The sequence below is a fragment of the Chiroxiphia lanceolata genome, chromosome 1, assembly GCF_009829145.1.
Source record: "Chiroxiphia lanceolata isolate bChiLan1 chromosome 1, bChiLan1.pri, whole genome shotgun sequence".
In the NCBI taxonomy this organism is placed as follows: domain Eukaryota; kingdom Metazoa; phylum Chordata; class Aves; order Passeriformes; family Pipridae; genus Chiroxiphia; species Chiroxiphia lanceolata.
The window spans coordinates 29936628-29952613 of record NC_045637.1 but is presented as its reverse complement, the minus strand read 5'-3'; positions in this window follow the sequence as shown (position 1 = coordinate 29952613).

The following is a 15986-nucleotide window of genomic DNA, read 5'->3' as shown; positions in this document are numbered from 1 at the left end:
AAGCACACAGTTTGAAACTTGGTATTTTTTATACTCTACATAAATTCTTTAGGAAAAAAAAAAAGGACATGGTGTTTTTCAGGTGCAGAAATAAAGGTTGTTCTTGAACATTTGATTTCTCTGTGTTCAGGATGGCCAAAGCAATATCTTATTAATGCACTTAATGTAATACCAACTTTGCCTAGAAGTAGTCTCTGGTGGTTCGATGCTGAGGGGTGTGCCTTCAGGCACAACTGTCATTATGAATAAAACATGGTACAGAAGGCAGTTGTATTAAAAGTGCAGCAGATCTTTTGGGCAAGTGAAGTGGGATACCACAAAAGGTATCGCTAAAGCTCAAGCTGCTGAGGCATAACCATTGCCAGCCAGCCTTGTGACATGGAAAGCTTTTCTGAAAGCTTGGGGTCCTTCTGTTTGCCCTCTGTCAAGAAGCAGTGCTCATCCTCTGTAGTGCTTGGCTTTCTCCATGGCATTCTCTCCGAGGGACAAAAGGCAAGTGCACCACTTTCTCCCAAGGGAGAGTTATTCTTTTGAGCTTGCTGCTATTTAACCTGCACCCTTTCTTAAATAGTGTGGGGCAGAGTATGATGATGTTGAGGCTTCAGATACTTAGTAAACTCTGTCATGAGAAGTGGTTTATGTTCTGCTTTTCAAATTTGATACCAAGCTCTCACTTACCTTTTAATAGAGATGCCACCTTATGTCGGTGCTAGGGATGACAGGCTCCGTATTGGCAGACTTTATGTCAGGTCTGTGCTGCTCACTCTTCTTGCAGATTTTAACGGCCAGTGAATGATGTGACTGATTCATTGATATGCTGTATCTTCTGCTGTTGTCAGCTAAAAAGCAAGGGGCGGGCATGCAATTTCTGATTTAAGTCCTTTTCATGTTTGCTGGCTAAACTACCAGTGCTAGTAAGCTACTTTACTCTTAAGCTTTATTAGTTTGCTACTACTGTTGTTAAATCTAAGTAAAGTACAAATCAGCCTTGTCACATTGTTATGATTTTAAAACAAATAATGAAAGAGTTGGTACAGATGCTATAAAAAGGACAACTCTGCTGTTACTCAAGTCTAGCTTGTTTAGAAGTTACTGCACTCAGACTTCTCTTTTCAGAATAACGAAAATTACTTTCTGAAAATTTGTCCAGCCCAGTTTCTCACATACTTGTGACCAACCTTTTTTTGTTTCCAGCAAACTATAAAACAATTACAAGCACTTTTTCTAGTCTTCTTTTCTCATCCCTTTATTTTCTTTGATCTCTTTTCTGAACTTCTTTGCCTTCCTTGCTAAATATATAAACTCAAATTACGTATTGTTCTGAAATATTGTAGGAAACTCATTAAATTTGAAAAATGGCACGTTTGGATTCTAATTTTTTTCACTGTGCAAAAGAGAACTGCAAATAATTGCTCAATTTAAAAAAAAAAAAAAAACCAAACCAGAACAAACCCACAGCACAACACCCCCTACCCTAAAATTGGGCATTTTTGCTAGTATTCTTGAATATCTTGGTCCCTATCTGCTTGTTAAAGACACAGATACAGAGGGATGAGGAGGTAAAGGAGATTGAGTTTTCCAGGTGCCTTCTGCAACTGAAAAAAACATGACCCTCTGAGACTGGTTCTGGGAGAAATTATGAAGATCCTCCATCCAGCCTTCATCTTTGCATTGCTGGGTGCTGTTTCTGGACTGACAAGAGACCAGAAAACCTGAACAGTCCTGTAGCTCTTGCTGAGTCAAGGTGCAGACATTTCATTCCAGTGCAATCAATCAAAATCAAAGTAAAGGTATCCAGGTCATGGAGTTAGTTTAGATGCAGGGTCACTCGTGAAGCAGAGCTTTTAATCACCCCCATTTTCCCACCTATAGTTTATATTGTGGAGCTCTCCGAACACTTCACTGAATTCCTTTGGGGCAAAATTGAAGACATACTTGCGTAGTCTGGACAACTGTTTAGAAAGCTGCTTTTATGGGTCACAGACCTAAAAGAGGTAGCCCAAATGGTCACAAGTCAGTGTTACCCTAGAACTGTGCTGCTTTTGCTTTCATCAACTCTACCGAAGACCAAAATGAGGGCACAGAATTTCTTAACTTTCAAAGTAATTACTGAAAAAAGTGATTCACAAACTATGATAACTACTGGCAGTTTTTTCTGACCTAAGTTCTTTAGCACTGTTATGCTGCATGGCCTGAGAGTGAGAAGAGTATTTCTCTTCTTTGTGATGAAGCAGTACCTGCAAACTTGCATGTTCTCACTTCTTTTGTCTTGCTTCAGTATCCTGCTGTTGTTTAGGGGCTTGAATTTTTTTTTTTTTTTAATGAAGCTGAAACCAACAAAATATCTTTAAATTTAAAAATCTTTAACTTCCTTTTTGGAACTGTTCTGATGAAGCAGTGTCTTTACTGGAAGTAGTACCTAAGGCAGGAGAAGTGACAGTGCTGATGAGAGGATTAGTTCTCTCTAAGTTGTGGATGTGATTATTGTGACCTATTTCTAACATGATGGAGAGGAAGAGCTCAAAACCACTATCCTAGAGCTTTTCAGGTGGATTCCTATTCATGGAGTGTTGTGATACTTCTGCTCTCACAGGGACTCACAATATTCTAGAAAACATTAGGGATAAAATTGTTTGCCTGTGAGTGCTGTTTGCTAAGCATCTTGCTGAAGAAGGCTGTCTGAGCAATGGATTTTACCACAATGGAAATGCTTACTTAGCCCCTTTCTATTGCTGCATGTTAAATACTCCTTAAAATTGCACTGACTGAACATGGGACCAAATCACGATACTTCTTTGTGCCCAGCTACCATAATTTTGGTAGAGAAAGCAGCTTTGGGTTTTTTTTCCTTCTGCCAGCAGTGCAAGCAGCATCCAGATGAGTCATGCACACACAAGGAGCTGTCTGGAGTGGCTTGAGTGCCTGCTCTGCTGTATATCACAGACCAGCTTGGGGAAGGTGGACAGAAACAATTGCAGAATTAATTGCAGGCACAGAGCTAAAGCTGACTAAACTTGGCAGCTCTTTAGGCCCCTGATTGGACCTGCCTAGAATCCTTTTTTCTTTCTTTTTCTTTTTTTTTTAAAGATCTCTTGAGGAAAAGCCAAGTAACCAATGGCTTTTATATCCTTTCCCTTGGATAATGTACCATTTCTCAACCCAAGCCTTTTTCCTGCTTATTCTGGGAGTTGCGAAGTTGGGTCCTAGAAAGGATAACAAACTACTTGAAGTATTTTGACAAACTGTCATTTAACAATGCATGGGAGTGCATTTATATAGTGCAAAACTTGTTCAGAAACCTTCTACTATCTCTGTCATGTTAAGTACTCACAATAACACTGATTGTAATCTTTCTTCAATCTGATTAGATCTTCATCACATTTATACAAGCTACATTTTGACAGGCAATCGTTAATGTTCATGAAGCATGTTGAGAGTGAAAAAGATGACTGGTAGTGTGAGAAACTAAGCTATACTTGATTATTCTTGTGCCCAGTTGCTTAAAGTACAATTGTGTGTGCTCTTAACGAGAGTTAGGTTGGAAAGCAGCCATTTAATTATTCTTGTTTTCAGACAACTGCAAGAGAAGTGTAGGGAACAGAACAAAGGTCTCTATGTAACCTTTGTTGATTTCACCAAGGCTTTTGATACTGTGAGCAGAAAAGGTCTGTGGCAGATTTTGGAACATTTAGGTTGTCCCCCCAAGTTTCTTAAAATGATCATCTCACTCCATGAGGATCAGCACGGCCAAGTCAGATATGGCAATGCACTTTCTGAGCCCTTTCTAATAACTAATGGTGTGAAACAAGGCTGCGTTCTTGCACCAACCCTATTCACAGTCTTTTTCAGCATGATGCTCCAAAGGGCCACGGCAGACCTCGATGATCAGGACGGTATCTACGTTTGATATCGTGCTGATGGAAGCTTATTCAACCTAAGGCAACTGAAGGCCCATACTAAGATCTGAAATCATTTTGTCCGGGAGTTGCTTTATGTTGACAACGACACCCTCGTTGCCCACACAGAAGCAGCTCTGCAGCGTTTAACATCCTGCTTTGCAGACACTGCTGAGCTCTTTGGGCTGGAAGTCAGCTTAAAGAAGACAGAAGTTCTCTATCAACCGGCACCTCAGGAAGTCTTCCATCATCCCCATATCACCATTGGCCAATCAGAGCTCAAATCAGTCCAGCAGTTTAATTACCTTGGTAGCCTCATCTCCTTGGATGGTAAGATTGACGGAGAGATAGACAACAGGTTAGCAAAGGCATATAGTGCCTTCGGAAAGCTTCATAAAAGAGTCTGGTGTAATAAACACTTGAAGAAAAGTACAAAGATCAGTGTTTACAGAGCCATTGTGCTGTCCACTCTTTTATATGGATCTGAATCATGGGTCATCTACCGTCATCACCTGTGACTCCTAGAACGCTTCCATCAACGCTGCCTCCGTACAATCCTAAACATCCACTGGTCAGAATATGTGACCAATACATCTGTTCTAGAACAAGCAGCATTCACAAGTATTGAGGCCATGTTGCTGAGAACACAGCTGCGCTGGGCAGGGCACATCTCAAGGATGAAGGACCACTGCCTCCCTAAGATCTTGCTTTATGGTGAACTTGCCACTGGCTGCCACAAGAGAGGAGACCCGAAGAAAAGATACAAGGACTCCCTGAAACAACATCCCAGCCTTGGCCATATTGATCAACATAACTGGTCTACTCTGGCCTCCAGTCGGGAGGCCTGGAGACACACCATCTTCAACTCTGCTGCTTCTTTTGAGGACACACGCAGGATCACTCTTGAGGAGAAAAGACAACGCAGAAAGAACTGTGTCTTGCTGATACCACCCAAGGAGTCTTTCTGCTGTGCCTTTTGCAACCAGACTTGTCTATCTTATATTATTGGCCTCTTTAGCCACCAGCACGCTTGTAGCAAGTGTGGGTAGAGTCCTTCCTGAATCTTCATTCGCAAAGCCTAGCCACAATATGATAATTATTCTAGTTCACAAAAATCACTAATCAAATTCTGATTGATCATACAAAGTGGGAAACTTCAGTAACTTTCATAGACATATTTTAAATTTGTGGCAACAAATTGCGCACCTTCCAGAGATCACGGTGATCATGCTGGGATAATGCAAAGTGGGCAGCAGCCATACCTCCCTGCTGGAGGGTGGAATACTTGCTGTAGCAAGCAGGTTGGCATCTTTTGCCAACTGAGTGAGGTTGGGAGAGAGGAGGGGGAAGGGATGGCTTTGGGGTGCAGGATTCAAAACAGACAAAGTCTGAGTTAGTTCCTACCTTCACAGTATCAGTGGGTGCAGTTTAAAGATAACATCCCCCCTACAGCTGTCTTCCTTTCTTTTTAATAGCCATTTGTGATACCTCACAGTGTTTCAGCCAAGGAACTGATAAAGTGCCCTTTCCACTTAGTTCTTCTTTCCCAGCTGATATGGCCCATCTGTTAGGTGTGACTGAAAGCGGCAAACAGATGTTGAATTAATTATGGAAGTGTCTGTTACCCACCAGGATCAAAAGTCTTTGCCCTCCAAAAGATGCTGTGCTAAGGTTGAACTCTGATTAAACAGGACAACCAGTATTGCTTCTCAGCAATGGACCTGATGCAAGTAGAGGAGTTTAATTTCAATGCCATATTTGACTGCGGCTGCTGGTGAGGGCCCTTCTGCTGATACATTTTCAGGGAATAGTGGTCTGGGTTTTTTTTAGGAAACCAAAACCCATGTCATAGAGCCTGCACTCCAGCCTACTCCAGCAAGGCATGCCCAGTTAAGTCTTGGCGGCTCAGTTTAGTTATGCACCTCTGGATTTTTATTTTTTTTTTTTACCTTCATGGAAAAGCATTTTAGCTATTGTAATTTTTGAACCAATAGAACTTTGTGATTTCCATGTTTGCTTTAGAAAGGTGGCTGTCACTGTAAAACAGCAATAGCCAGGAGCAGTAGGTACAAAGAAATGTTCTCAAAACAGCAGCCTTGATTTTGAGCTGTTTCATGTCCTAATGGACTTGTAACACAACAGTTTGTCTGGTCGTGTACAGGTTTACTACTCTTTTCAGTCAGTCTTGACAACTGGCAAATCCAAAGCAAATATTTAATTCTGGATCATTCATTTTAACTCCTTAAAATGCTTGTTCTTTGATTTGAAGAAGCTTAGTCAAATGTGTCCTGGAGTTTAAGTTTTTAGGCTCTGATTGTTTCAAGCACTTGAGTATAGGTTTTACCTTAAGTGTCTTCAAAATTCTAGGTCTTCATTTATGTTAGTATCTGGGGGCCTGATCCAGTGATACTGATCACTGAGGAGGGTAAGACACTGATCAGTTCTAAAGAAGTCTAGTTCATAGACTTGAATGCTGAACTCCTTTTGAAATATTTACTACCTCAAGTCACACAGTTTTGGGGATTTGTCGATGGTCCTAAGAGTTAGGAAAGCCTTTAATACAGTACAGGACAATAAATCTAGGCTAAGAGATAGTTACAGGAATCAGTCAAAGGATGCAGTGAAAACCTTCACTCTCCAAATGTTTTCTAATTACACTGTCTGGTAGACTTCAGATTGATCATCCTATTTCCAACTCAAGACAATTAATTTGGGAGTTATGGTAAGGCGATTATATTACTTCATTTTTGAAAAGATGAATGCCATGTTCTTTTTTTCTTTGATAGTCAGTGGTTTTGTGTAGTTCTTGCTGTTGTTTTCTTTATTTGTCAAATGTCCTGAATGGAAATATCAACCATCTTCAGCCATGTAGCACCTTTCATGAGTAACAGCTTTCTCATAATTTGCATTTGTGTAAAATATTCAGTCATCCAGATAGCTGTTGCATAAATTTTAATGTGTTCTTTAGATTTGTGCAAAGAATTCTCAAATTTAATTTTTACTGAAGTGCTGTATTGGATAGCCCTTTGGAAAACGAGAGGGAGAGGAATTAAAACAGCGTTTGCAGTTAAATTAGAATGTGTTAAAGAATGTTAGAGAGCCTTCTTTTCAAGTCAATTTTTAATGTTAATTTTAATTGAACAATTAGTTCTTCTTTTTAGAGATAAATATCTTCCAGAAATCCCACTCTCTTCCCTTTCAAGCATCTCCTCAGAGCCCATTTGTTTTAGATCTTTGCCAAGAAGTGAAGTAGGAGCATTAGCTTTGCTTTGCAGGAATCTGCATGGACCCAGTTCTGTGTGTCTAAATGAAGTAGCTGCAAGACCCAATCCTTTGTCGTTCACCTTTTTTTTTAATAAATGACCCTGTTGAGATTACAAAAAAGTCCACTTATCTTTAGTCTACTTTTCAACCAAATACAAATGTTGATTTTAAAGCTACCTATGTTTTTGAATCACGCTGTTGTGATCCTTTATTCAGTGTTGTCTCCTACTCTCTAGTCACTGAGCTGCTGTTGCTTCCAGGGAAGTGTGGTAAGTACCATGTTGCTCCTCCACTCCTATCTATGCAACTGCCTTTGGCTACTGTTGGAGAGCATGATGCTGGGAATGATCCCTATCTTCAGTCTGAGACAGTTTGGCAGGGCTTACTCTTACAGTGCCCAGCTTGATTTTGAGTGCCATCTCCACTCTTGTCTTGTGATACCATACTATGGTTCAATCACAGAATTGTTAAGGTTGGGAATCAAGTCTGACTGTTAATACAGCACCACCGTGTTCACCATCCCCAAGTGCCCCATCCACACTCTTTTTGAACACTTCCAGTGATGGCAATTCTACCACTTCCCTGGGCAGCCCATTCCAATGTCTCACTATCCTTTGAGAAAATACATTTTTCCTAATATTTAAGCTAAACATCCCCTGGCATAACTTGAGGCCATTTCCTCTCATCCTGTCATTTGTTACTTGGGAGAAAAGAACAACCCCCAAATGTCTACAACCTCCTTTTACGTAGTGGTAGAGAGTGATAAGGTAGAGAGTGATAAGGTCCCCCCTGAGCCTCCTCCAGGCTAAACAACGCAAGCTCCCCCAGCTGCTCCTCATCAAACTTCACCAGCTTCGTTGCTCTTCTTTGGAAACACAAATAGTTCAAATAGTTTCACTTTTCTGTATTTAATTGCCTGACTTAATATACACATTCATATTCTTAAAAAACCCCCAATCTTCTGATAAACAAAATGCCTTTATGACTGCTCCAGCTAAGCGCAGTCTCCAGAGCAATGTTTAAATCCTTGACAGAATTGACAGACATTTTCACGTGGTTTGATTTTTCTGTCCCTAAAACCTTTGTGTGGCTGTCATTCTTTCCAAGTCTTAGCTGGACGTGATTTATTTCTGACTGCTGCTGCTAAGATGGAAGCAAAGAATAAAAATTCCATGTGTTTCTCTGAGTTGTGCCGTCAGGAGAGGCATCAAAGCTTCTTCCTTCTGGAAAGAAAGCCAGGCTTTTTAGCAAACAATAACTTCAGTAAAGTGAACAGAGAGAAACATGCAGGTGATGTTTTTTAACTGAAGGGAGACAATCTAATTGCATGAGCTGGGAAGACTGAGTTACATTTAGTTAGAACAGGGTAATGTGGCTGCTAGTCTTAATTTACAATGATATATGAAAAAGGTTTGCAATCTCTGCCCTCAACACAGACACACTTTTCCACCCAAACAAAGGCATGTGCAATCTTTATGTCAGCACTGGATTGCATCTCACCTTGGTTGTCTATGTTCACCTCATCCCTTTCACACATCTGCTTTAGAATAAGATGAACTTAACCCAGGTGGTGCTTATGCTTTCTTAATATAAAAGAAACCCGTTTCACATGAAGGGAGCTAGGGCTTGATCCAGCTGCCCCGTTTCAGATCTTTCAGGGTATCTCACCTGGCCTTCAGCTGCTGGTCAGAAAGTGTGTGGGTGACTTACAGCTCCTGTGTGGTATCTACCAGTCCCATATAGGTATTGGAAGAACTGAAATACTGAATTGATTCCATGGGATGAAATTTGGTTTTATGGCAGGAAACCAGTGCAGGCATCTACACGTCTGAGGTGTGTGTCCATTAGAGTCAGTGAGAGCTAGTCACTACATGGACTGCACTGGAAGCTCAGCTCAGATGTACACTAACGAGCTTTTTAGCAGATGAGCTATTCAGTCTCTTTTAGCTTAAGCAGAATCACTCTGTAGACCCCATTGTGCTTATTTAGACCTGGATTCAGGTGTCTTGATTTGGGGCTAAGGCTCACCTTGTGTTTGGTCAGTGTCCTAGTTAGAACAGCTGGGACCGATTCATCACTGGATGGGTGTAGCCCAAAACTGTGTATTGTATAGCCTTCCATTCCATTTCACTGTTATCAGTAGAGGCCTGTGAAATAGGAAGATGTTCCTGTCCTCATACCCTTTTATGGAATTCCCTGTTCTGAGGGAAGGACTGAGCATTCCTGCCTGAACTGGAGAATATATAAACTTGGAGTTTCGGAACCTTTTCACCACTCGTGGGATCCAGAGGAGGACTGCAGGCCACCGCTCTCAACCAGAATGCAGACCACCACTCTCAGCCAAACTGCAGACCACCACTCTCGACTGGACTGCAACCACCACTTTTCAACCAGACTGCAACCACCACTCTTGACCAGACTGCAACAGCACTCTCACCAACAGGTTTTTCCCCCTCTCCTTTTACTTTGGATTCAGGGGGGCCCAAAGAACACCACTCTGTTCATGCCCCAGGGTGCTGGGTTATACATTTGGGTTTTGTGGGTTAAAACCAATTGTCTGTATAATTGTACTTATTGTGTTATTTTATTAAATTGTTATTCTGACTTATAATCTCTCTTTTGAGTCGAGTTCATTTCCCCTGCTGGTTTACCTTTAAACCAGCACAGTCAGGTAAAAATTTCATTTGATGCCTCTGTTGCTTTCTGAAGGTTCAAGAGGCAAAAGAGCAGAGGAGCTAAAAGAGAGCCCAAGTGAAGACCCAGAGCAATATCAGATGTGTGACCTTGAGAAAGGCCTGGAAAAGATTTGTTGCCAGCTAAGTGCTGGTATGTACAGTGATGCTTCTTTCTGTTCTCTGCTGAGAGAAGCAGGGTTTGTTAAGCATACAGGGACACATGAAAAGCCATTCGGCTCTTGTCTTCACTAATCCAGAGGACTCACGGTTTTTGTTAGGTACTGGGGCCAAAGAGTAAGATTTACCTGTTCTTTGTTTCACAAAACAGTGTGGTATAGCAACTCTCACACGTGCATGAGTTAGCCGTGGCGAACAGTCACACAGAAAGTCAGGTAATGCTACATCTGCCAAGAAAATCCTCAGACTGGAATTCAATTCTTTAGATCAGAATTTCTTTAGAAGTGGCAGCTGCTTACGATTAGATTCTTAACACTGTGATATGCAGAAAATAGAGTATCTTTTTGTGGGAGAATCTGTATTACTTGTCTTTGATAGATCCATAGAGTATAATAATTTAAAGCTGTCAGGAATTAAGCAAAAGCTCAGCAAAACAAACTGGTGCTGACATACACAGATGATGTCAACTGATAGCTGGTTGGCATTATGAATTGTTTTATAATTAGGTAATTAAAGCAAGTCTGTACAAACTTTAACTTTCAGAAAACTGTAAAAGTACATGTAGCTGTAAAGTTATATTTATCCATTAATTTCTTGTCAAGTCTGTCATACCTGCTCATAAAATGCCTAATAAAGAAGCTTAAACATGCACAGTCTCATGCATTTCTTCTAGAAACCATGGTATGTAACAGCACAGTCCTAGAATACCAAAGTACAATTGTAAAAATATATATAAGTTTTTGCTCTTCATTCCTTTTCAAATTGAAGTTGATATTACAGCTTTCATCTTCTCAAGGCAGGAGAGCACCTAAGCCAGTCCCACTGACTCAGCCAAGACTGTGCAAAGCAGGATCTCTGGACTGAGAACTATAACTGTTGGTTACTGGGATTCAGATTTCTTCCCAAGTTTCATTTCTGTTCCATTGCCAGAAAATAAATCCTAGGACTTCACAGGGAAAACAGATGTTAGTTGAACACACCTAGGGGTTTTTCTTCTGGGTCTTGTAGATCCTAGTAGGTATTGTACACAATATATAGATATCTCATGACAGACATGGTCATGTCTGATGAATGAAGGCAAACAAGCAGATTCATAATAAAAAACAATCAGAATACGAGCCCATAGAACAGGCTTAAATCTAGGATATTTAGTTTGACTCTCAGCTGCACTTAGAAGTCAAGGAAATTTTGTACCTGTAGCCTGAAGATTAATTTTGGCTCTTTATATCTGAATTTCCAATTATCCATCCAGAGGACCCAGGATCCTTTAAAAATATGCAAACTAACTTGCTAAAAACTTTTTGCATTTTTTGGGGGACTGATGGTGAAGAGTTCTTTGCACACTACTTTCAGTCTCAATTAGCTGACATGTTTTGCAGAATCAGGCACCACAAGTTATGTAGAACAGACAGAAGTCTATTCCAAACATTTTTTGTGCTAGGTATTTCCTTCTAACATCGAATAAATTAAATGGAGAAATTAATGTAAAACTAAAATATATTGAAACCAACAGATATATCACAGTTTTAAAAATGGCTGATATGAAAAGTTCCTCAGTTTTGAGATGTGTTTCTTTGGGAGGTGAATGCTGTTGCTGAACAGTCCATACTGCAACAGTCAGTCCCTTTCACAAAGATACAAATTACCCCAACCTCATACTTTCTTTATTAAAATTGCTTAGCTATCCAGTGCATCTTTGATATAGTAGAATGATACAAATGATATAGTAGAATGAAACAAAATGGGTAAGATATAGGCAAACTGAATGCTGCCAATATTGATTGCTTTGCATCTTACTTTATACAAGTAGTTTTCCTTCACTGGAAAAAATACTTTTGACAATGAAATGAACCTTACGGTGCTTTGGAGGGTGACAGAATTTTGTCCTTTATTTCTCTCATGCTTTATTTATGCCCTGTCAAGTGCCTGTAAAAGAAAAGCCAGGGCTTGCTCTCTCTTGACATTTCACAGTGATTTTTAATTATTGGAGCAAAGCTTGAACCTTACTAGTGTACTTTTTCTCCAAGCTTTAGCTATAGTACCATAAAAAGCAAAATAAACTGAAATATTGGTATCTGTCATGCTTTTCTCTTCCTAATTGTGTTGTTATAAAGGTGTATCAACAGTGACAAAGGGTTGTGGCCATCACCAAATCTGGATAGAGGGCTCAATTTTCCTAGTGGACGTGTTAACCATTAGCATAAAAAATATGCCCAGTTACTGGAGCTTTCCATGTATAATTTTTTAAAAAAAGGACTAGTCATATTAGTTCCACTGCAAACTCCATCAGAGCTTCAGTTTCAATTTTATAATTTATTTTCTAAATTAGACAATACAACAGTAAGTTTAAGATACTCTGCCACTTGTGTGCACCTTTATTGTCTATTAACCATGTTGTCCCCATCTCAGAGGACACTGTGTTCTGCTGATGTGCTAAAAATTCGTTTTAAGCAGGCATATATTGCCTTTACTCAAAATGAGACGTGAAGAGATTTAGAAAAGAGTGGCATTATAGGCAAGAGAAGTCATAAATTGCCTAAACATTTATGTCTCGACACTTCAGCCTTTAGGTAGCCAAAGCTGGAACTGTTTGCCTACCAGCTTTCATCTCCCAGATGTGGAGTAGATGTGCTGCAGCTGCTGAAAGGAAAAAAAATGAGGCTTATCATGTACTTGGACATACTAGTAGGATGCTCTGCAGAACAAATACCAAACTCTTACAGTAGGGGCTTTTAAAGTGCATTTGAAGATCCAAGCCCTTACCTGTGTCTCAGTGAAATGACTTTGGTAGTCTTCTGAGCTTCCCCAGTCTACAGCCACAATGCAGTTTCACACAATGGACTCAGCAATCAGGAGCCTCCCAGCTCTATTCTTAGCTCTGACACAAACTGCCAGCCTAAGCTAAGGGGCTTTGAGATGACAGAGAAGTTTTCTTGAATCACACCAAGGGTGGTGGTGGGCATAGCTAAGGTCAGCACAGAGCTCGTATTGCCCAAGCAAACAGAAAGAACATCAGGCTACAACAAATCCACGTCTGTGCTGCAGCCACCTCCTCAGTAACACCAGTTCACCCTTCTCAATAGGTTAAGCTCATGTAAAGAGCGGGGAATGGGAGCAGCTCAGGCAGGAATATACAGTTCATTCTGCTCTGCGTGTTCTGGGAAGATGTGGCTAGTAACCTTCGCAGGCATGAGGATGAAGCACCCTCTCTACCCTCTTAAGGTACTACAGAACCAGTTTGCTGGTGCCTTAAGTCTCCACTGGAATGTGTCCTTAACCTTCAACAAAAGGAGCACTCAGTGGCATCAGTGGGTGCGTCTGTGCTGACTAAATCTGCATATAGATGGCAGACCTCAGGAACTGTGACTCCTTGGTGGGTTCCTTGGTGAACACCCACTGTAGAGGTCATTGCTCCCAATATTCGCTTCTGCCATTACCCACACAGTAGGCAAAATGCACTGCAATGAGACTTGTTCAGTCCAATCTCCAGGCAGAGTTTAATACAATTTATTCCTTATTATAATTATTAGATTAATTATTTATTATAATTATTTATTATCATAATTCCTCTTTACTCAGCTTTCATTCATATGCAAAGTCCTCTACTCTCACTATTTATTCAGATGTGTTAAATATTTTCAGCATCTCAGCATCACAATGTACTAAAGCTTCTCAATACTGTCTCAAAATGCTCACACATACAGAATACGATGTTAAAAGTGGCAGCTCCTTTTTAATGAAATGTCACTACCTGACTACTTGGATTTTATGTGCTCTAGTTCATGTTCTTTAGGAAAATTATGGACAAATAAGCTGAAGCTTTATCCTGAAAAAGTAACTGAGAAAAATGTCTTGGGTAAAACACTTTTTTTTCTGTTTAAAATCACTAAACCCAGAGGCAGTTGAAACCTAGACTAGTGGAAGGTGTCCCTGCCCTTGGCAGGGAGGTTGGCACTAGATGATCTCTAAGGTCCCTTCCAATGCAAACCATTTTACGATCTATAAATTTGAGTACTGCTGCAGCTCAGGCCTGTGCAACATCAAGGCTATTGACACCCCACAGGAAGGAGTGAATCAACCACGCTGGTTTTAGCTAATTCTGCAGAATGGCACTGCGACCCAAATACACCACCAGCCTGGCTCCTTCTGCAATGAATTTATGGGACTCCTGAGAACCATTGCTTCCTCCCATGAGCCATTTCTAGCTCATTCTCTGTCCTGATTGCAAAGTTAATACGGGGTGTTGCTTGTGACTGTTGATTTGTGTTAAGATTTTAGTATTGTGGCTGGGAGGCAACGGAAGGTTGGCCAAATCAAGGCTAGTTCTTTTTGTAGTCAATGCTCATTATTTTACTTCTGGTTTTTATGTTTCTGCATGCAGACATAGACACAATTTACTTTCCTCAAGCATAGGGAACGACAGTCCTGCTTTAAATTCAAAGAAACATATGGGCTCATATGCCTAATACCACAGCTCTACAGCATAAGCATATTATATGCAGATCAGTCCATACAATTTGGAGGGTTTTTTAAGGTGGCTTTATACTGGAGGAGGACAAATGATACCTGAAATTACATGGAATTAGATCAATGTAGCAAATTGAAAACAATAACTGACTTGGCAATGACAGTTACGTCTCCAAACTTTCTCTTCTAATGGGTTTGTAATGGTTTAATGCTTTGGTTTCAGGCTTTGAGGCTCTCAGTGTCCGTCACTAAACAAAAATTGGGCCAGTATAGATGACTGTTGGTATCACAAAATAGAGTTGGGAGATACAAAGCTCTATTCGGGACCACAGCAGAGCACTCTAGCACTGAAACTGCTATGAGCACACTGGGTCACATTTAAAATAGAAAATAAATGTAACTGGGACCAGACTGACAGAAGATCTCTACCTCCTCCAGCAATTTTCCTGAATGTGATACATTGCAATGTACCTCTTACTTGTACCTCAGGAAAAGGGAGGGAATGAATTCTACTAGGCTGTTTGATCTGAGGGAGTGGAAATTCACTGTGTGCACTTGGATGAAAATTTTTACTCTCAAATTCTTTAGAGAATAATAGTTTTGTGGTCAGAACTGTAACAGTTCTTGAATTAATGAGGCCAGGCCTCATTTCATCATAAATAAAGTCAGGCTGGAGGGACTGCAGGTGATTATTCTGCCTTGTCAAAGTAGTTGGAGAGGAGGGTGCAGTGTAGCAGAGGGCAGCCACCAGACAACCTACATCTTAAGAGGAAAAAGGCCCATATCAGTGAGCTGTGGAGTCACACTTCAGAGATTTAATATAACAGGGAGATGTAAGTACTAAGTACTTAGAATTAAAAAACTACCTTCATCTTCTGCAAGTCTTGTTCTGCATGAGTGGTGGGTTTTGGCTGGATGCTGGTAACCTTTCTGGCCTACTCCCATGATAAATTACTGTTCAGGAATTGTTGGCTTGGCCATAAAGCAATATGGGCTTGTTTTTTCCAAAGATCAGGTGATAACTGGAATCACGTACCAGCTGTAATTTTCTTACTTCTGGCTAGAACATAATATTTTGATACAACAATTAATATGGATACCTACTGTTCTCATCTTGCAACAAAAAGACCACTGCATACCACTTCTGAACTCTGTCTTATTTAAGTAACTCTGTCTTATTAAGCGAGGTGCCAGCTTCTGTGGGCTTTGTTGCACCTCATTTTATAATAGATTTTCCTTCTCAAGATTTTCATTGCAGGAATAGAGCAACTGCAGTAGAACAGAACTTTTCTAAAGAAAAATAAAACCCAAACAATCCCTCACAGCACTTGCATAGTGCTTGGAAAATATGAGTCAGGTCCACCCTCAAGCTCAGAAACCAGAAAGCAAATAAAAGAACCTAACAATGTTGCCCAAAATAAATAACCACAGTGTGGAGGCACCTAAATGGGGGACATGTGGGGGAGAAGCTCTTCATTTTTTTTAATCCTCGGGATTAGCACATCTG